Here is a 22462-nt window from a genome sequence, read left to right on the forward strand (position 1 = left end):
GGAGTACTACATGGCAATGAGAGGGAATGACATATGGCCCTTTGTAGGAAAGTGGATGGACCTTGAGGGTGTCATGCTGAGTGAAGTAAGCCAGGCAGAGAAAGACAAAAACCATATGTTTGCACTCATAGGTCTAGCAGGAAAACAAGAGAGACCTAATGGAGAACCAGGGGGAGCGGAGGAGGGAGAGAGAGTTGGGGAGAGAGAGGGATGCAAAACTTGAGAGACTATTGAATGCTGAAAATGAACTGAGAGTTGAAGGCGAAGGGGGGCAGGAAACAAGGTGGTGGTGATGGTGGAGGGCACTTAAGGGGAAGAGCACTGGGTGTTATATGGAAAACAATTTGACAATAAAATATTATGGAAAAAAAAGTAAAAAAAAAAAAACAAAGAAAAAAAACAAAAAAACCCCAAAACAACGTGTTCTAAAAATAAGTTTTGTGGACCATTTTGTAATGATAAAATAGTTGATTACTTATGAAGATCTGCCAATCAAATCAATTTGCCCTAATACAGAGATTCCAAATATTTAAAACAAAACCTGAAAAAACTAAAGAGAGAAATAAAGTCACAAATTTAGTTGAAAATTTAAATATCCTTCTCCCAATACCTGGTAGAACTCTGAGGAAAAATAAAACAAAACATAGAATAGATATAAAAAATTTGAACAATTAGCAACTACCTTGACCTAATTGACAATTATAGATCAATAAAAACTATAACAGCAAAATATACATTATTGGCAATTGAACAACTCAAGTAAGAAGTAAAAAACATTATACCCTTATACATCAAATGAATATTACTTATCACTTATAATCAAATTTATCATTATAATCAAATGCACATGAAAGATTCAACTTTATCAATATAATAAAATGTGCTGATATTCTAAAAAAGAAATCCATATGAATGTACAAAGTACATTTACTTATAATAGACAAACTACAACAACTGAAAGGTCCATCTACTGGTGAATCAATAATTGAAATGTGGCAAATTATACAGAAGTATATTATTCAGTATTGTGGTAATAAAATACTGATACAACAGCATGAATAAATCTGGAAAACATACTGAAAGAAGTGAGTTTTTAAAAGATTAAAAACTATATTATTGCACTTATTGGAACTTGTAGAAAAATAAAACTAGCTAATGTAGAAATAATTGAGAGTAAGGGTGTTTTCCACATGTAATTTTGCCTGGGAGGGCCACAGGGTAGCTTTTAGGCTGACAGAAGCTTTGTCTCTTGATAGGTTTGTATGTTTCACAAGGTCTACGCATTTTTAAACTCTTATTTAATACATTTAATATGCTTTCATTTCACTGTATGTAAATATTACCTCAACTAAAATGTGTGTTTGAGTGTATGTAAAATTTTAAGACATAATAGATTTTTTAGCAATAAAATCTTTACACTATTTTTGAATAGAAGCACACATTAATAATGATAACATTTTGACAGACCAATACTTTATATATACTACATTAGTATCTCTGTAATACGTATTGGCTTACTTCTGCTATTTTTATATATGTTTCAAAAATAGATAGCTACGGATGTTTTAAAAGGAAAAATACCACCTTTAACAGTATAGGGTACTAAAAGAACAGTATAGGGTTCAAAGTGTTTTCAAATTATATATTATATATTAATACTTTTAAAACTATAATAAATTAAGCTAAATTATAGAGAAAAGATACCCCAACTTTAATGTAAAACCCAAGATAACATGCTAGTATTCTATAAAAGTATTTTTTGGAAATTCTTTATCATAAAACCATTAATTTCTTTTAATTAAGATTTCTAAAATTAATTTAAACTTTTTAAATTGCTGGACTATGATATCTTAAAAAATAATACTTACCTGTCCAATTGCACAAGTGAAGTACACTATTACCTTCACTTGGCCTTCTTTAGTCGTGCTTCCTATGCTCCTATTCACTCCAGCAACGTTATTAAGTTCTGAGGTTGATTATATGGGTTGCTTTGTGAAGAAGGACAAGCAGCATTTCAGACAGCTAAAAAGAATATTCTATTTGGGTATAAGTAAAATACTTATACCTACTATCCCCTGTGAAAAATGTGGACTAAATATTACAATTAAAATGATCACTACTTTAAGCCTGTTCTGGGAAACTAAGAATTAGCTTGGTGACAGTTAACATTTTCAATGTTATCTTTAAAATAACAGTTTTAAATTATGCTTCTCCATTCACTAATCAAAGTTTTTTAAAAAGTTCTCAATCCTTAATTATGAGTAGAATGACAAACTTTTTCTCTCTTTATTCTTTTATGGTTTGAACTAAAACAATGTCACAATGTTAAAACATTTTTTCCTGACATACTATGTAATGTGAAAAAAGAAACTAATTTTCATATACTAATTAACAGAATAAGACCATAAGGGTTATGTTTGTGAAAATATATATTGATAATTATAAGATAAAATATAAATATTCATTTTGTTATTGACTATAATTTTGACATGTATAACTTGAATATTTTAATTAAACACTTCACTAAATTAATCTAACATATTCAATAAAATTTAAATAACATGAAAATACTGTGAGGTATGGCATATATAATAAGTAGATTACATGTGTGATGGCAAATCTTTTATAAAATATGAGATCTATAAAGTTTCTTCTTACACTGTTCTCAGCAAAATTATCATCTTTGTTTTTTATATTCCTACATTAAAAATATTAATCCTGGGGGGCACTTGGGTGGCTCAGTTGGTTAAGCATCTGAGTCTCAATTTTGGTTTAAGCCATGATCCCGGGGTCCTGGGATTGAGCCCCTCGCTGGACTAAGCATGGAGCTTGCTTAAGATTCTCCCCCTCTCTCTCTGCTCCTCTCCTGCTCGCTCTCAAACAGCCTGATGATTAGGTTTAATAGGTGATGTAATAATTTATCCAAAGATGTGATGCCAGGATAGTTGATAAGACTTGAGCCTATCAGCTTTAGCTTCAGCATAACAATTTTTGGGACCTGAGGACACCTATGTCAACATGATTTAACTGTTTGTTCTACAAAATTGTTGTTCCAGAAAAAATGACTAAAAATCAACACATCCAATAAATAATTTCACTACTTGCTTTAGAAAAGATATTTATACTAGTTTCCTGGTGTTACTGTAACAAATTACTGCAAACTGAGTGGCTTAAGAAACAAATTTAATCTATCACAGTTGTAAAGGCTAGAATTCTGAAGTGAAGGTTTTGGCAGCATCATGCTCTCTCTAAGGTCTTTGGAAAAATGCTTCCTTGCCCCTTCCTAACTTTATGTGATTGTCATCAATCACTGGTGTTCTTTGGCTTGCCCCTCCCTTGCTTGCATTCTGTCTCTCTCTCTTTTTAAAATAAATAACAATTTTTTTAAATAAGAAAAAATAGATAATTCAAGTCCTTACCTATGGTTACACAGATTTTAAGATTGAATTATGGTCAACTAGAAATAGGAGTTAATTTAAAATATAATACTTAAAAAATTTTTTTAATGTTTATTTATTTCAGAGTTTGTGGGGGGAGGGGTAGAAAGAGAGGGAGACAGAGAATCTGAAGCAGGCTCCAGGTTCTGAGCTGTCAGCACAGAGCCCAACCTGGGGCCTGACCCCCCAGATCATTGAGATCGTGACCTGAGCCAAAGTGGACGCTTAACTAATTGAGCCACCTAGGTGCCTCTAAAATATAATACTTTTAAGAGAAATGTCTTGATGTTCTTTTGAAAATCACAGAATCTACTTTTTGACATAGAAATAATTTAAAGGGTTAATAAATTTGCAATGATTCATTATAATAAAAAATTAGTGCATTTTGAATCTTTCTCCTCTTCTTGAATCTGATATTTAGAGTAAAATGATTTTTTTTTACAGTAAGATGATTTCAGTGTGGTAGGTTTTCTGTTACTCAATGCAAGAAAAGCTATCAGCCTAATAAATAAAACAGGATAAAATATGAAGAACATAAAATGAGTTCATTATCAATGTTGAGGAAGAATTTCACATATTATAGAAAGCATCGGAATTAAGGCAACATTCATTTGACAGAGAGGAGAGAAAGAACTTAAACCTGGCCATAATACTTTTTTTTTTATGAAAAGAAACACTCATTATAATGATTTTGGATGAATTATAATATTATGAAGTAGAACAGAAGACATTCATTGGAAAACAGTGATAAATTTTCCATAATCTATACATAGTGGTACAATAGAAAGATGGCACAGAATTGTCCTATATTAGGAGGTGCATGGGTAAACTTTTATTTTTACACCAGCCATGAAATTTAATGACAAATCAAAATGAAGTGAATTGCAATGATTTAGCTTCTGATAATTAGGCCTTTTTCTCCTGTAAAGAAATGATTTTTAATTCTGAAACCTATGAAAAATAAAGTGTTTTTTAAAAAATCATATTAATTAATGAAATTTGATGTGGTATGATATAGAGTCTGTTCACATCTTAGCTTATAAACATCAGTTCTCTCTACTGATCCAAGGAATTAAGAATCTGGCTGCACCAACTTGACTTACTGAATTAAATTATTTTATTATTTTTTTTAAGTTTTGTTTACTTGTTTTGAGAAAGAAAGAGAGCGTGAGTGAGGAAGGGCAAAGAGAGAGGAAGAGAGAGAATCCCAAGCCCAAATCAAGAGTTGGAGGCTGGGGTGCCTGGGTGGCCCAGTGGGTTAAGCGTCCAGTTCGGCTCAGGTCATGATCTCACAGTTCATGGGTTTGAGCCCTGCATCGGGCTCTGTGCTGACAGCTAGCTCAGAGCCTGGAGCCTACCTTGGATTCTGTGTCTCCCTCTCTCTCTGACCGTCCTCTGCTCGCTCTGTCTCTCAAAAATAAATTTAAAAAATTTTTTTTAAAAAAAATTTTTAAAAAAAGAGTTGGAGGCTTAACCAACTGAGCCACCCAGATGCCTCTGAATTAAATTATTTTAAAAGATAATTTTACAGCTAAGCTTAGAAGATTGATCATTAACCAAAGCGCAACAAGTGTATAGGTGAAACTACAGGAATGGTAGGTAGAGCAAAAGGAGACATCAAGGCATGTAAGTTAGAGAACTGACAGCATTCTGTTTTTTGAGTGATAGAAAGGGCCAAAGTGGGTCTCTTTGGGTTAAAATGAAGGTGTTGGTAGTGCTACATTTGTTTTGTAAGCTGTAGGAAGAATTGGTTTTTCTTGCGTTTTCCAGTTACCAAGGGCTATTCCCATTCCTTAGCTCTTTGTCTTCCTTCCATCTTAAAGCGAACAATGAGTCACGTGTTTCTCACATTGTGACACTCCTACAGTCACATTCCTGACTGTCTCAATATACAAGGACTCTTGTGAATACATTTAGCCGTCCCAGATAATCCATCTCTAATCCTTACTTTAAACATATTTGCAAAGTCTGTTTTGCTATGTAAAGCAGCATATTCCCGGAATTTTTTTTTGAGGGGAAGTCATTATTGTGCCCACTACAGGTAAAAATGGAAAAGCAGATTTGACAGCACCTAGGACCTAGGGTAAACATATGCTTAAGGTTTTTAAGGTTTGATAAATACTTCCAGTTACCAAGTGGTTTTGCTGATTTATATTAATTTACTTGCAATTCATGAGATTCCCAGTTGCTTTCCATCTTTACCAACACTTAGGACTTCCAGTATTTTTTATTTTAGCCATTCTGGGTTTGTAATGGTATTTCATTTATTTTAATTTACATTTAAATTCAGAGAAATTATGTTGAGCACTTTTCATATGCTTACTGGAATTTGAAACATTTTTTAACTATATCTGTTCAAATATTTTATTTGTATTGGCTCTTTCTTATGGATTTCCCAGAGCTATTTATATATTTTAAATAGTAGCCCTTTTTTTTTCATTTATTTTTTTAATGTTTATTCATTTTTAAGAGAGACAGAGACAGAAACAGAGACAACGACAGAGACAGAAAAAGTGAGTGAGGGGCAGAGAGAGAGGGAGACACAGAATCCAAAGCAGGCTCCAGCACAGAGCCTGATGTGGGGCTGGAACTCACAAACTGACATATGGACCTGAGCTGAACTCAGAAGTTTAACAAACTGAGCCACCCAGGTGCCCCAATATTATAAGCCCTTTTAAAAAGTACATGTATCTTCTCCCCATCATTATAAATGCTGTCTTTTGGTAAAAATAAGTTTTAAATTTCATGAAATCCTATTTGACAATATTTCTTTTCTCCTTTACTTATTGTTTTCCATGGCTTGCTCAAGAGAAATTTGCCAATAATACTGTGACACTCTTTTTACTTTTTAATCAAAATAACTTTTAAACTTTAATTTTCAGACTTGAAAATAATTTCACTGTGTATTTCTGTTATCAATAAAGTTGATAATCATCTCTATACCTGTTTGTTCTCTGGATATTGTATATATATCATTCTTTCATCTAACTATGCTTACATAATTCTTAACATTTATACACAGTGTTCTAATACATAATTAAATAGCATTTTATATTCCATCATTTTAAGAAAAAATGGTTTATTTTAATTGATTTTTAAAAGCACAGTCACTATAATTATTTATATCCCATGTAAAGTAAAACATTCAAGAAAATTTTACCAGTTAGAAATAAAATACTTCTGTTCTGTTTTAAACAGCAATAAATTTTCATTACTGAATTCTAATGATATGATTCATTTAGTATGATTCTGATCACAGATTACAGAAATACCATTTCAAAATAGCTTCCGTAATACAAAAATACATTATTTCAAAAATGGCAAATGCAATACAGTCAGCTCTAGAACTGAATGATTCAATAACTCTTGTATGTTAGTATAGACTCAGATTTTTTCTTATCTCCTCAGTGATATCCTTGGATTTAGCTTATCCTTAGATAATTGCTGATGTCTCAGGTTTTCAATACCAATGGAAAGCTATTTAAAGGGAAAAAAATAAGTGCTATATGTGTTTATGGTTTAGAAGTAAATGGTGCTTCAGCAAACTTACTTTCACACATCTTTGGCCAGAAATGTGGCACAAATCCCCTTTTGAATCAATTTGTGATGAACAATATGGCAGTTGGATTTATAGTTAAATGAAACTCAAAGAATTTAAGCATTTACTTATTAATTTCATTATATATAGTAAATGTGATAGATGTTGATTTTTACCTAAACTGTAACCATTCCACTATTCTCCATTTCTAAATGGATTCTGGGAAATATGTGGACCAAACAAAATGCAATATATATATGCAATATTTCATTGTAAGATACATATTTATGGTACTACCTAACATTATTATGTCCAGTCACAATAACTTGTAATTAATTACTTCTATCCAACATTTTTATTTTATTTTGATCTCTCTCTCCTTCCCTCCTTCCCCATCTCTCTCCATCTCCCTTTCTCCATTTCAGATTGCTTTTCCTCTCACTCTCTTTATTAACCATAGTAGACTTGGTTTCTATAATTTGTGTTAATGTATTTTTAATATTTTATTTACATTTATTTTACAGAAAAATGTATCTTTTTAAATTCCTGAAAATTGTCAACTTGATTAAGTAAATATATTCTTAAAATTCACATGAAATAATTTAGATAGGTAAATAGTTACTAAGAAAATGATATCATTTTTCTTAATAATTTTATTCACTGTTTCATGTTAATAAAACTAACATTACATGCAGAACCACATCTTATAAATCAGAGTGGAAGTGGTAAAAATAAAAATAACAATAACAAAATATCTATTAGAGATGAGTTGAGTCTCCTATATTGCTGGTGGAAATGTCAACTATAACAACTGTTATATTCAGCATAGAAAGCTACACAGCAATAACTATTAAAATTATAACTATAAATAAATAATAAAAACTATAAACTTAACTCTTAAGCATCTACACAATATAAGTAAGATCAGCAACACTGAAAATACAGGTATTTATTTATTGCTCAAGTTAAAAAAAACTAAACTGGGGTGTCTGGGTGGCTCAGTTAAGTAATCAACTCTTGATTTCAGCTCAAGTCATGATCTCATGGTGTGTGAGGTTAGACTCTGTGCTGACAGTGCAGAGCTTGTGTAGGAGTCTCTCTCTCCCCCTCCCCTGCTCATGCTCTCTCAAAAATAAAGAAACTTAAAAAAAAAACGAAACTAAAAAATACCTGAATGCCTATTAATAGAATTTATATTGTGAAAAAAATATATTTGATATATGCTTTATATTAAATCTATGCTTCATATAGTAATTGGAATAGAGGTATTTTTATAAGGCAATGTTAAGAGAGAAAAAGTATTGGGGCATTTGGGTGGCTCAGGCATTTAAGTGGATGACTTCAGCTCAGATCATGATTTCACGATTCATGGGTTGGAGCCCCACATCAAATTTTTTGCAAACAGCTGGGAGCCTGGATCATGCTAAGGATTCTGGTCTCCCTCTCTCTGCCCCTCCTTCCACTTGCACTCAGTGTTCCTGAAAAATAAATGAACATTAAAAAAAAATTTTAAAGAAAGTAAAAGTATGGAGAATTATATAAAGTATAACTATTTTAAATAAAGATTTGTTAAAGAATATTTTTATCAACTTTTCACATAATTAGAAAACTGTGGTTGTTTTACTGATGTAATAGGTATTGAGCTTGATGTGTTCTTCTAGAAGCATGCACATATTTTGAAAATTAGATACCTATGTTAACTGTACAGTATTAGCAGATGTGTTTGTGAGTTTCAAAAATATTATCTTGCAGTACCCCAAGTGTTGGCCAACATTTTCTGTACAGAGTCAGATGGTAAATGTTTTATGTTTTGCTGGCTAAATATCATCTCAGTGGAAGTGGTTTTTCCTCCTTCTTCTCCTCCCACTTACCCTCTCTCTTTCTCTCCCCTACGGATCCACCTCCCTCCTTCTCTTCTCCCTCTCAATTGTCCTTTGTTTTTCCATCCTATAGTATATAAAAACAATTTTTAGCTCATATGATAGACAGACCATGGTTAAATTTGTCCCATGGGCCAAAGTTTACCAACACCTGCTATATAAAGATTCTTTAATTTGTTTTTCTTCTTTTAAAAATATGTTTTACTAATCTCCATTTTTAGTTACAAATTTTCATTATTTTTTCTACCAATGCTAACTAATTTGTGATATGCAATGGTATTTTATTTTAAAATAAGTCCTGTCAGCATACCTGGATGGCTCAGTTAGTTAAGCATCTGACTTTTGATTTTGGCTCAGGTCATGATCTCATAGTTTGTGAGATCAAGTCCCAAATTGGGCTCTGTGCTAACAGGATGGAACCTGCTTGGGATTCTCCCTCTCCCTCTCTTTCTGCCCCTCCCTTGCTCACACATGCTCTCTTGCACTCTCCTATCTCAAAACAAATAAATAAACTTAAATAATCATTTTATCCAAAACAGGCTCTGCACTGACATCAGTGAGTCTGATGTGGGGCTCAAATTCATGAACCATGAGATCATGACCTGAGCTGAAGTCATGTCAACTGACTGAGCCACCCAGGCTCGGTTGCCCAAAATAAGCCTTTCAAATAAGTCCTGTCAATGAACACAGAGTACCCTCTTAAAAACAGTCTTCATTGAAAACCATTTTATACTTCTTCTGCATGTGTAAAAGAATGAAGCTAAATATATCTCATATATAAGTTTTCTTTCTCTGCACCCTCTGATTCTTCCTTTTCCTTCTAGTCTGACCTCAGCTGCTTTAGGGGAAAAGGTAAATATACTATGGGATGTCACAGAGAGGAGAAACTCAAACTTTTATGATTCTATTAAATACATTCAAGCAACCATCCTGCTTATACCTATGGTAGGGGAAGTGGCTAAACTCAGCAGATTCATTTGTATGGGCTAGTAGTGGGAGAGGAAACTAATGTGTCCTTGTGGAATTGAAGTTCATAACTGTGACACATCTGAGAGCTCATCTTACTTGCAACTTAAGAAGTAGCCTGTTATAGTTTTATATGTTAATTTCTGTATATATGTACATATGTAAAATGTAAATATTATAGTATATCCTATTAAAATATATAAAAATTAAAAAGTGCATGGAGATTGGAAACACCTCTAGGCCATGGAATAAAACTTTTTCTCACAGAAATCTTATCCCTATTCTCTATGCCCCAATTCTCCAAGAGCCAAACAATGAGAACTATATGTGCCTGTGACTACAGAAGTTTACACCACCCAGGGAGAACCACAGAACTATGAAGCTCTGAGCTTTAAGGGAGCCTCTAAGTCTTGTGGGAAGATTTTTGTATCACCCTTTGTAATGTAAATAAATGTCTTCAGGGAAGACGTCACTAAATCTTGCCAAAATCCTGTCTTTAACTTTTTTTTTTGCTTACTCATGTTTTGTTTTTCTTTAAAAAAATTACTCCAACAGATGTATTCCAAAAGAATGATTCATATCATAAGTAAAAGCACTTTAATATGTATTAGGCTATAAATTTATAGCCTTTATTATATAATATTATTCAATAATCTTAACCTTCTACTTATGCCCTCCTGTCTTGAACTTCTAAGAATCATTAGTCATTTGATCATCCTTTACCCCAATGCCAGTTGTTTCCCAGAAAAAACCTAACTGTGCAGAAACATGAAAACATCTGGATCACTGAATCCAGAAAGTGGGTATCTTGGAGCCAATTCAGTGTAATGTTTTCCTTGCTTCTGCATTTGAATGTAAACTAGGAATTGACGTATTTTATATTTGTACTTCACCACCCCTTGTGGGGATTAGCCAGAGAGCATTATCTCAGCAGTGAGAGAGCTTCAGATAAGAGAGTTGCTGCTGGAGAAATTCCTCTGCCACTCGCCACTGCATGGTGGATCCAGATTTAGCATGAGCACCTCGACTCTATGATGTTCAAAACATTATATGGATGATGTGCTCTTGGTTGTCAAGTCTGAAGTCTCAGTGTCAGAGGCCCTAACTGTGATGAAATTATATCCTATAACAGAGGTTCATAAAAATCTCTTTAAAATTCAAAGACCTGTTTTCCAATAAAATTGGGATTATGTGGTAGATTTACACTGTGAATCCTTTTGATAGTCAAGGGAAATGTTTTGTCGTTTGGCTAATGTATCAAAAGGAGGGCCCAGGACCTTCCTGGATACTTTGGGTACTGGATATAGTATAGCTCTATAACTGATGATATTGTCATTTTCAGTCTCTGGCAAAGGGAGGCAGCCTTTACTCCTTTACATAGAGATACCCTTGGAGTTTTAGACTTATGGTCTCTCTTATACAGCTAATAGATGTACTACTTTTATTTATTTATTTATTTATTTTTTGATGCATGCAACTATTATTCTTTTTTTTCCATAATATTTTATTGTCAAATTGTTTTCCATACAACACCCAGTGCTCTTCCCCTCAAGTGCCCTCCACCATCACCACAAAACGTAGTGATTAGCTTGTGACTGTGCTCTTGTTGATACCTAGCCTTCAGAGTCCTTTATACCCTCTGGCCTGAAATTCTCCTGTGTAGTGGGTCTACTCCTAGTCAACAACTAACAAGATAGGAAGGACCCAAATGTCTTTGCTTGAAAAGAATGATATACTCAAAAACATAGCTTGCTTGGCCCCAATAGCACCTCGGCTTTTCAGATAAAAGGGCATCTATTATTTCACTAGGGACAATTTATCTTCCATAGTACTGCCAAAAAAAAAAAAAAAAGAAAAAAGAAAAAGCTACCGGCGACAATTGGACCCTCGATTCCCTAAGGTTTTCCTACATGCCTGTGTCTTGCTCCTTGATGATTTCCCTAAGCTGAAATCCAATATCCATGGTTTTGTTTCAGCTGTGGGCATGGGTTATTTGGCTCAGTAAATGTATCTCTGTTTCTGGGACTATTTTCAAAAAATCTACCTTTTTGGACTGCAAAACTATAGACTGTATGATTAAATATATCCTTCTCTGAAGGCTAAAACTGAAGAAACAATTCACAGCTGTTGATGAAATTGTCGGGGCCATTCCTTTAGGTACTCTTGGTAAAGATTAATTCTCTGATGAAACTGAGTGCAACCAAGTACTAAAAGAGATGATGCTATGCTTCTGTGGCAGAAGTTGCGTCTACATGCCGTACTTATGACCACTGCCAAAAACTAATATGCTTGTCTCATGATGGTGAGAGACTACACTGACTTTGGGCAATGCCTCCTTCCACTCCTGGCAGATTGACTATTCAAGTCCCACCACCTTCTGGGACTACTGGTGGTGTGTCATTATTGTGTGTGTGAGTATACATTTATGTATACACATACATATATACACAAAAGGGAACAACCAGAAACCAGAAACCAGGTGCACTGCTGGAAGTTCCTCCCACTAGGAAGTCTCCCTTCACCGGTGTCTTTCACGAATGTGCCAGAATCAGGCTGTAGTGCTTCAGCTGTCTGCCTTTGGGCAGTGGCTATGGATCCTGCTGAACCATCTGTAAACCAGGCCAGTCTTCTCTTCCTTTGGCAACTTATTACAGTGAACTCTCTATGAGGCCATAGATGTAGGTTATGAGAGAGAAGGCAGCTTAGCAGGAGTGGGGTCCATGGGCATTAGGCCATTACCTGATAAAACTTATTTGTGCCTTCATGTCCCACTCAGGCCTAATCTCATATATATAACTTCCATTTAATCATGTCCTACTACTGTGTACAACCAACTTTATGTCATGATGCGTCAAGAAACACCCAGTTCATAATGGGCAGCTTAGGTCACATGATAACTTGGCAATTTCTGGTTAGCATCTAGTTTCTACTAAAGCCTGATAGCAGGCTGAAAGCTGTTTCTAAAATGAAATTAATTATTTGCAGAGGATAGCAGCATTTTGCTTCAAGATTCCAAGGGCCTATGTTGTGACTCTCCTCTAAGGAACTGCCAAAGGATGCAGACAGCATCCATACCTGCCTCTGTGACTTACAACTCCTGGATCATATTAGCAGTGGTTAGAGGAGCCTGCACTGCAGCCTAGACTTATTGCAGAGCCTCTTCTCACTCTGTGTTACACTGAAAACGAGCAGTTCCTTCAGTCACTTATAAATAGACTGGAATAATGCACCCGAATGAGAAATAGGTTGCTTCTGAAATCTAAAATGGTCCACTAGAGGGGTACCTGGGTGGCTCATTCTGTTAAGCATCCAGGTCTTGACTTTGGCTCAGGTCATGATCTCACATTTCACGGGTTCTAGCCCTGGGCTGGGCTCAGTGTTGACAGCTTGGATGCAGTCTGTTTTGAATTCTGTCTCTGCCTCTCTCTCTCTCCCTGCCCCTTCCCTGCTTGTGCCTATTCTCTCTCTCTCTCTCTCTCTCTCTCTCTCTCTCTCTCTCTCTCTCTTTCAAAATAAAAAAAAAACAGAAAAAGTAAAGTTGTCCACTGGGTCCTTTGCCTTTATTGATTATAGGAGGAGTCAGATGCAACAACTTATCTTTCACCTTAGAAGGGTTATCTGGTCATTCCCCATACACAGACCTCTAGTAATTTCCTTGACATGGAAAAACCCTGAACTTTTATTGGATCTATCTCCCACCCTCTGGCATGCAAATATCGAACCAATAAGTCCAGAATAGTTGTAATTTCTTTCTCACTAGGCCCAATTAGTTTAATGTCATCAATGTAATGGGCCAGAGTGATATCCTCTAAAAGGAAAAGGCAATCAAGATCCCTGTGAATTAAATTATGATATAGGGCTGGAGAGTTGATATACCTCTGGGTTAAACATTGAAGGTCTACTGCTGGCCTTGCCAGTTCAAAACAAATTGTCTAGTAGTGTCTACAAAACAGAAATGGAGAAGAAAGCATTTGCCAAGTCATTAGCTGTATATCAGGTACCAGGAGATTTGTTAATTTGCTCAAGCAATGAAAACACATCTAGTAGAACAGCTGCAATTGGAGTCACCATTAGTTAAGATTAAAATAATCCACTAACATTCTCTGAGATAGAACTATCTTCTGCACAGGGAAAATAGGAAAGTTGAATAGGCTGTGCTGGAAATCACCACTATTGAATTTCTCAAGGCCTTGATGGTGGTAATAATCACTGCAATACTTCCAGACATGTGATATAGCTTTTGGTTTACAATTTCCCTGGCTAGAAGCAGTTCTAGTGACTTGCACTTGGCCCACCTCACTATATCAGTCCTCACACCACAGTTCAAGGAGGCAATGTAGGGACTCTAGCAGCTGCTGAGTATGTCTATTCCAACTGTGCATTTTGGAACTGGGGAAATGTGATAGCACCCTTTATACGATAGACTGGAACTAGTACTTCACTAATTATCTGACTTCTATTCTTCTGTATTATGAATGAGGACCAATGTGACTTTTGAGTCTCCTGGAATTAACTATCACATGGTCTTTTGTGGAATTATTTCTAGAGAATGTATCTTAAGTCCTGAGAAAGCGAATGGGGTAATTGCTGACACGTCAGCAATGTTCTGGTATCAAGATTGTCGATGTGATAGCACTAAGAGAACAGATCTCCCAAGAGACAGTTAGGGAACGGACCCACTGTAATTGCTTAGCAGTCCTTGAAACTACACATCTTCCCGACGTGCTCTCACAGAAACACCAGCAGATGTGTGTTAGGTCTATGTCTGGAGGCTCTTTGTGTTTTCCTCGTATGCTTTAATATTCTTTGCTTTTTATACCTGGTGAACATGAAATAAAGACTATGTGCAGTTTGCTGCTGCTGCTTTTTGCTGGCAGACGCAGCCCTGCATATCCATTCAGTCTAAGTCTGAGAACTTTTTCTTCAGTGCGTGGCCACAAGTGGCGCTCGAACAGGGACCAGCAGAATTGACTGGCTCCGGGCTGCCTATCTCATCTCTGAAGCCTCCAGAGGGGGGAAAAAATGTCTGCTCATTCCAGTAGGATCTTCCCACAATGAGGAAAGAAAAATATTCCTAATCTTTCCTTTTCCAATCATATATGCAGAACCTTTCAGCTTATTCTAGCTTTTACTTTTGTTTTCATGTTCTCCTATCATGGGAATTTCACTATCTCAATAGCAGAATATACATAAAAAGCAAATCCATATGTTTTTGCACTCATTAGGATTTACAGTTCCAGACAAAGATCTGACCCAATTGCTTTCCATAATTTATCAGCAATGTCCATGCTACCCCACTGAGGGGTCCCTTAAAATGTCCAACTGGGAGCACATAGGGGCTGCTTAAAAAAATGCTCTTGGCCCAATAAAGATCTCTCATTTACACACCTGGAACATATGCCACAGTGTTATTCATGCATTAGAAAAATACCTGATTAAAATGGTTAGCAGGACTTCAAAAAAGAAAAGGAAAAAGAAAAAAATATCTGCTTCTGCGCATCTGGTTTGGAAACGAAACCTTATCTTAGAGATGCCATCTTGTTGGTCAATATAATATTTCGTTTGTGTTTTTCTCTTTATGTCTACAAATGTTTATGCCGCCTCCTGCCTGCCAGACTTCCCATAAAACAATTCCTTAAACCACTCAACCTACGCATGCGTAGACCCTTACGGCCGTACCTCCACACCGTCCTTTATCAGCTTGAAGAAGCCAAAACGGTTATTGTCCCTGTTCCCTAAAGTCACTAAGGGGCCCTGTTCCAGGGGGAGAAATAAATAGGGATTAGGTAGGGAAAGATAGGGGGCCTTCAGAGAGGCAGGCTTCAGCTGCAAGTGGGAATATGAGAAAGTGGCAGTGGCAGCAGAATTTGGGTAAAAAGATGATGAACCTGCCTGAGCTAGGTGCCATCACAGTACTATCTTACAGTAAGATCCGTGTTGTAAAAGAGAAGGTAAATGGTCCAGAAGTTCCTTATATGCAAATCTTCTTTGCTTTATAGGACCAGGCAAACTTATGTAAGAATTGTAGGTTAGGGGCCTCCTCGCCCCTTAAACGGCCGAAAATGGCAAGTACTTGTAGACTTGCCCCCTGACGCCTCTTCTCAGAAAAAGCCACCTAATAGACGTTCATGCCCCCCTTATCCAGGACTGCCAGGGATAAATATCTTCCCCCTGAAAGAAAGGCACATTCAATGTATCCATTGACTAAACTGCCTCCTGTTACAGTTAGCCTCATAAAAGTCCCACTTTCCTTGAAAAATATTAAACAAACAAAAGGACATGAACAAATTTTCAGACAGTCCTAATCAATATATATAAGAATGTTCCAAAACCTCACGCAGGTTTCTGGAAAAAGCACAGACCATCCCTAATGAAGGGGACTTTAACACTCTCTTGCTGTTTCTCCTAATACACTAAAATTCTGGTAAAAGAAATTAAGACTCTAAAAGTAAGAAAAATATCTCTATACGTACAAAAGTAAGAGATATATAAAAAAGATATAAGGAATGAGAACACATTTTTGTTAAAGGTAAAAGAAAGTAATTTTGTCCAAAATAAGACTGGTTATTTTGGAAAAAAAATGTCTTGGGACAAAATCTAAATGCAAACAAAGGAAAGTTATAGAAGGTTCATGAAAGGAAATCCTTGGAAAAGAATTCTGTATATGGTTAGGACAGACTAAAGTTAAAATAAAAAGATTTTTAAAGTACACTAATATAAGAATAAAATTCTACTTTTCTCTCTACTCAAAACCCAATTTTCTTGGATTGTGGATCTGCTCTTAAAAAAAATAAATATGTATACACAAAGGTCTTTTTCCTTTTTCTGCCAAAAAGAGCCAAAGATTTATGTTTTGTCTTTATCAGGTCTTTAATTACTTAGTTAAAACTCTCAATATTAAAAGAGCTAGGTTTTACTAACGACTATGTAAACCTCCATATTTCCCTTAAAAAATTGTTTATTGCCACCTTGGTTAAATAAAATATACAATAACCTATAAGCCTATATAGAATATACTTTATAACTTTCTAAGGTTTTAACAAACTTCCCAATTTAAATTGTAAATAAAATCTTTTCAACCAGTTGGGCCTTTTTATTTAATATGTTACTTGAAAACCCTACCTAACAAATAATAATCAACCTTAAATTACATTGCTTGGGTCATTGCTGTAATTACTCATATATATATATATATATTAATTCCTAAAATTTTAGTATGCTTTGATATAAAGTCATCACTTGATATTCTAATTATCCAAATCACAACTAAGTTTTCTGATTAATTACATCATAATAAACTCTCATATCACATTATGAACCATGTCCATTTTTTTCTTTTGTCATCCATAGTTATTGTCATTATAGTTACTGCTCTTACAAAATGTGTTTCATATCTAAAAAGATTTATAGGGGTGCCTGGGTGGCTTAGTTGTTTGAGTGTCCAACTTCTGCTCAGGTCGTGATCTCACAGTCAGTGAGTTTGAGCCCCATGTCAGGCTCTGTGCTGACAGCTCAGAGCTGGGAGCCTGCTTTGGATTCTTTTGCCCCTCACCCACTCACACTCTGTTTTTTCTCTCAAAAATGAATAAACATTAAAAAAGTTTTTTAATTAAAAAAATTTTAAATAAAAATATTTATTAAAAAAATTTAAGACAGTATATGTATTAGACATCTTTAAAATCATAAAACAAAATGGGAAAAATCCTCAAATTAAAAAACTACATTCAAACTAAACAAAAATTAATAACAAAAATGAAAAGGAAAGAAAGTTTTATCAACTATCAAAAACTCTTATTTGGACTTCTATTTCTTTTGGTTATTCTAATCATGTTTTACTATTTTCTTCTAAGTCTCTCCATCTGATGTCAGGACTCCTTCATTGCCACATCAAGCCATCATTAAACATATTTAAAACTACTCTTATTAAAACAAAAGGGGTGAAAAACTACCCTTAGGGCCAAGATTAATGAGAGCCTTATTCATATTAAAACATCTAGAATTAGATTAAAAAAATTCACTCTACAATGTTCAAAAATTGTCAAATGGAACAGGAACTCTCAAAACTGAAGGTATGGTATAGATTGCCCAATGAGGGGCCAACCTGGTGGGTCCAATACAATTATTAACCTAGGGAAGAGGTTTTGCTGCTGTGCTTTCTCCTCAAAGTCCTGTATGGGTACCTTCTCAGTTAATAAAACCACATCATGAAGGATCAAGAATCCAATACTAAATTTCAAACTGATGGTGGTGTCCACTCCCAGTGGGATGTAGAATATAAAGAAAAGGAATATTGATCACTCAGTCAACAGAGTCATCTCCTGGAGGTGATGTTAAAAAATTACTTCATGGGCTGAAGATGTTTTAATCAAAACAGGCACACCTGTGACCCCTAAAAATGTTTCTATCCATCATCTCTTGACTTACTGCCAACTCAAGTAAGATAATACTCTTGCTAATGAGTCTTCAAACTTTACCTGTTGCTTCTACTCACCCACACTCTACTTTTACCTATTGGGCTCATCTTCTTGGCCCTCCTATGTTTGATCTGGTCTCCTGGGAGGATCCTAATGTTCCTATCTTATCTAATGACTCCTCTATTACAGGAGGACACTGGGTTCCATTAACACTGATGATTCATCTAACTATCTACCCCATAAGATCTCTATAAATTGGACTGCTTCTCACTTAGGCATCTCTCTGTTTCTATTATAATCTGAATATTCATAACACTAACCTAAGCCTCTGTGTCCCTCTTCACAAATAATGCTATGTAAATAGCAAATTTAAAACATCAGAAGATAAATCTTGGGTATTATTAAATATCAATACTTTGCCCTCACTATAGGAATAGGAGGAAACCTAACTGAGAGAAAACAAATACCAAAACCTACAATTCCAGTAGGTACCAGATCCCGGCTGGAGATGGGGTCCTATGATGGTTTCTCATAAGACTTCTGCAGTTCTCATTATTTTACCCAAATAACCTTATTTAACAATACAAGCCTTGAAAATTGTGGACCCCCAGGACTAATGGTGATGGAAAGTAATAGAACCTGGGAAGAACATATCTAAATTTGGTCACTTACTTTACCTTATGACACTTCTAACCCCATATGAAATCCTGGATTTGCAGGTCCAATACTTAGACTCAAATACTCTACAAATGCCTATTTCTCTATGAAAACTTCCTCTTGGAGAATTGGCTTGCCATTTTTTCAAAAAATTTATGTTTCCATTGACAACTTTAAAATCAAATTGCAAAAACAATTACAAGAGCTTCAACAAGAAGAAAGCCAATGGGTCAACATTGATGCCTTCAATGATATCTCTAACTAGATTAACCCCAAAAAATGGTTCTCCAGGTTCAATCTATTATAATACTGCTAATAATCCTCTTTTTTAATTTTTTAAATGTTTTTATTTATTTTTGAGAGAGAGAGAGAGAGACAGCATGAGCAGGGGAGGGTCAGAGAGAGAAGGAGTCACAGGATCTGAACACAGACTCCAGGCTCTGAGCTAGCGTCAGCACAGAGCCTCAGGCGGGGCTTGAACCCATGAACTGTGAGATCATGACCTGAGCCGAAGCTGGACGCTTAACCAACTAAGCCACCCAGGTGCCCCAATAATCCTCTTTTTATTACAGTTATCAAAATGATGACATCTCTTTGCTCCTCTTAACAAGTCACCCAAGGTGTTCTTCACCAACACCCAGATGCTCACCATTCCATGACAACTCCTAGTCCTGCTAATAAAAAAAATAAAAGGAAGGAGATGTGGAGTTATTTTTAGAGAATGCATTGTAAGCCTTGAGAAAGTGAATGGGTTAATTGCTGACACGTCAGCGATGTTCTGGCATCAAGGCTGTCGATGTGATAGCACTATGTGAACAGAGTTCCATGATCTCCCAAGAGCCAGTTAGGGAACAGACCCACTGTAATTGCTTACAGTCCTTGAAACTACACATCTTCCCGACATGCTCTCACATAAACACCAGGTGTGTGTTAGGTCTATGTCTGGAGGCTCTTTGTGTTTTCCTCGTATGCTTTAATATTCTTTGCTTTTTATACCTGGTGAACATGAAGTAAAGACTATGTGCAGTTTGCTGCTGCTGTTTTTTTGCTGGCAGGTCCGCTCAGTCTAAGTGTCTCAGAACTTTTTTCTTCGGTGTGCAGTCTTTCAAAGGAATCAGCCACTGCATTTACTTTTCTATATTCTTAAAATTATTATTTAATCACTTTATCTACATCATTGGCTTAAAACTTTAATACTTTTAGTTATTTCTGGTTTAATTTCTTGGTTGTTTATTTCCTTATTTATTAAGATAAATCCTAAATTCTTAACTGTTTGTGTGTGTTTCTTTTTAAATTATTGAGACTTCCAATGTTATACCAATGTTTTTTTTTAACAAAACTTTCATTTTTAGTATATATGCTGCCAAAGTGAGCAGAACAAAGCTTCTCTTATAAAGCATTTTATTTTATATTACTGACTAGGTAATATATAATTGCTCTTATGGTATCTTCTTTTGAAAAAATATAATTTCACTCTGTGATTTTCAATTATTCTTAACTTCCATGTAACTAAGATGTCTTTGGCCAAATTTTTGCTTTTTAAAAAAATTTTATTGGATTATGTTCAAAGTATAGGATCTACAATATAACCATTTCATTCAGGTTATTCAGCTATTGCTGAGATTTTCTTTAAGAAAGTGAAAAATATATTTTTAATGGGAAATGAATATCTGTATGTGTCAATAACATGGAGTTCTTTTAGTGAATGGTATTGTTTATTATATCTCTGATGCTAGAAATTCATTAATTGTGTGCATATACATACTTAGTAGACGTAGCCCCATTTCTATGCCTGCTTCTGTTTCTATATTAATTTGCGTAGTGTTTCTTTTTGTTTTCAAACTACTTTTCTTTCTCACTACCAGGGAAATCCATTACACTGCTATTTAGTGTAATGATTGATGCATTTGACTATATTCTTCTCATCGTAATTTTTGTTTCTATTAGATAGTCACATTTTTATTCCCTCATTTTTTATGTTTGATCATGTTTACTTCAAGTGTTCAACTTGTTTATTTGAAAGCAATTATGTTTATGTCTATTCAGTTAATGCTCATCTTCCACTGACATATCCATAATTAGAGGCATAGTTCCATCTTATTCCAAAGAAGTTATCACTTATTTCTGCCACCATGATAACCCCTTTCTCCTGACATCTTTTGCTCCACTAAAATGATACCTTGATCTTACTGAGTTTGTTTTCTCTATTCTTCTCACTCTATCCCCAGTAAAAGGTCTTTGAGTCCTTCTTCATTCTTAAGTTCACTGCTATGAGTCTATGACATAATTTGTTTGTTTTTTACTTTTACATCACTAATACATTTACCTTTGCATTTTTTACTTTTATGGAGTCCTTATTTAGCACTTATTTTACATGTTCCATGATTATCTTTTTAGCTTTAGCTGTATTTAGATTACAAGGACCAATACCTTAATTATTTACTATATTCCTTATCTTTCAGCATCTTATGGTCTTCATTCAGATTCATCTTATGTTTGGTTAAAATAACCTCTTTTATAGTTTTCAGTTAAATTATGCAAGGAATAATGACTCAAAATACCTATTTTCTAAATTTTTTTAATGTTTGTTTATTTTTGAGAGATACAGAAAGACAAAGCCAGACAGGGGAGTAGAGAGAAAGGGAGAAACAGAACCTGAAGCAGGCTCCAGCCTCTGAGCTATCAGCACAGAGCCCAATGCAGGGCTTGAACTCATTGACCATGAGATCATGGTCTGAGCTGAAGTTGGAAGCTTAATTGATTGAGCTGCCCAGGTGCCCCTGGCTTCAAATATTTCTGTTTCTCTGCTTTCTGAAGGTTGAATGATACTTTGACAGGTTATATAATTATAAACATAAGTATTTAAGATCCCTCTGCTCTAAGAATAACCTGAACATTTTCATATGCCACAGATATCCAATGCTGAAAAAATTATACTCCATTTTATTTTAATTTTGTATAACTATTATAGAACTTTTCTATGAGATTAGAAAGCCAATGATTTTGTTTTACTTCTTATCTGAAAAATAATGAAACGTGGTAAAAAAAATCATAAAAATATCTAAATGCTGAGGACTGGGGCAAGGAAAAGAAAAATAAAATCTGTTGGAATTATAACAATTGTTCCTTCTTTGGTTTGTTTGAATATGTTGAATAAAATCTCTAACTCCAAATAGTACATAACCATCATTCAATAATAGCTTGAAAAAACATTAGATGTAAATTCAATCTTAATATTTTGTATCACTAGCCTAAATTTTAAACTAGAGTTCTCTAAACATGTCACAGAAACTTCAATTCACATTTATGTATTCAAATCAATAGTATAAGGTATGAATTTTTTACTCAAATGATGTATTTTTTGTGAATACACAATATTACCTCAGTTAATACTCCTATTTGAACCAGATTCAGTATACATTATAATGTCATAAGGCTTAAACATATAATTCAGACACTACATATGTCTGTTGCAAAAAAGAAAAAAAATAAAAATAAACCATTAAATCTTTCATAAAATGAAAACCAAAAATATTCTGTTTTTTCACCTCTTTTCCTAATTTACATATT

Source organism: Suricata suricatta, chromosome 1, assembly GCF_006229205.1.
Source record: "Suricata suricatta isolate VVHF042 chromosome 1, meerkat_22Aug2017_6uvM2_HiC, whole genome shotgun sequence".
Taxonomy (NCBI): Eukaryota; Metazoa; Chordata; class Mammalia; order Carnivora; family Herpestidae; genus Suricata; species Suricata suricatta.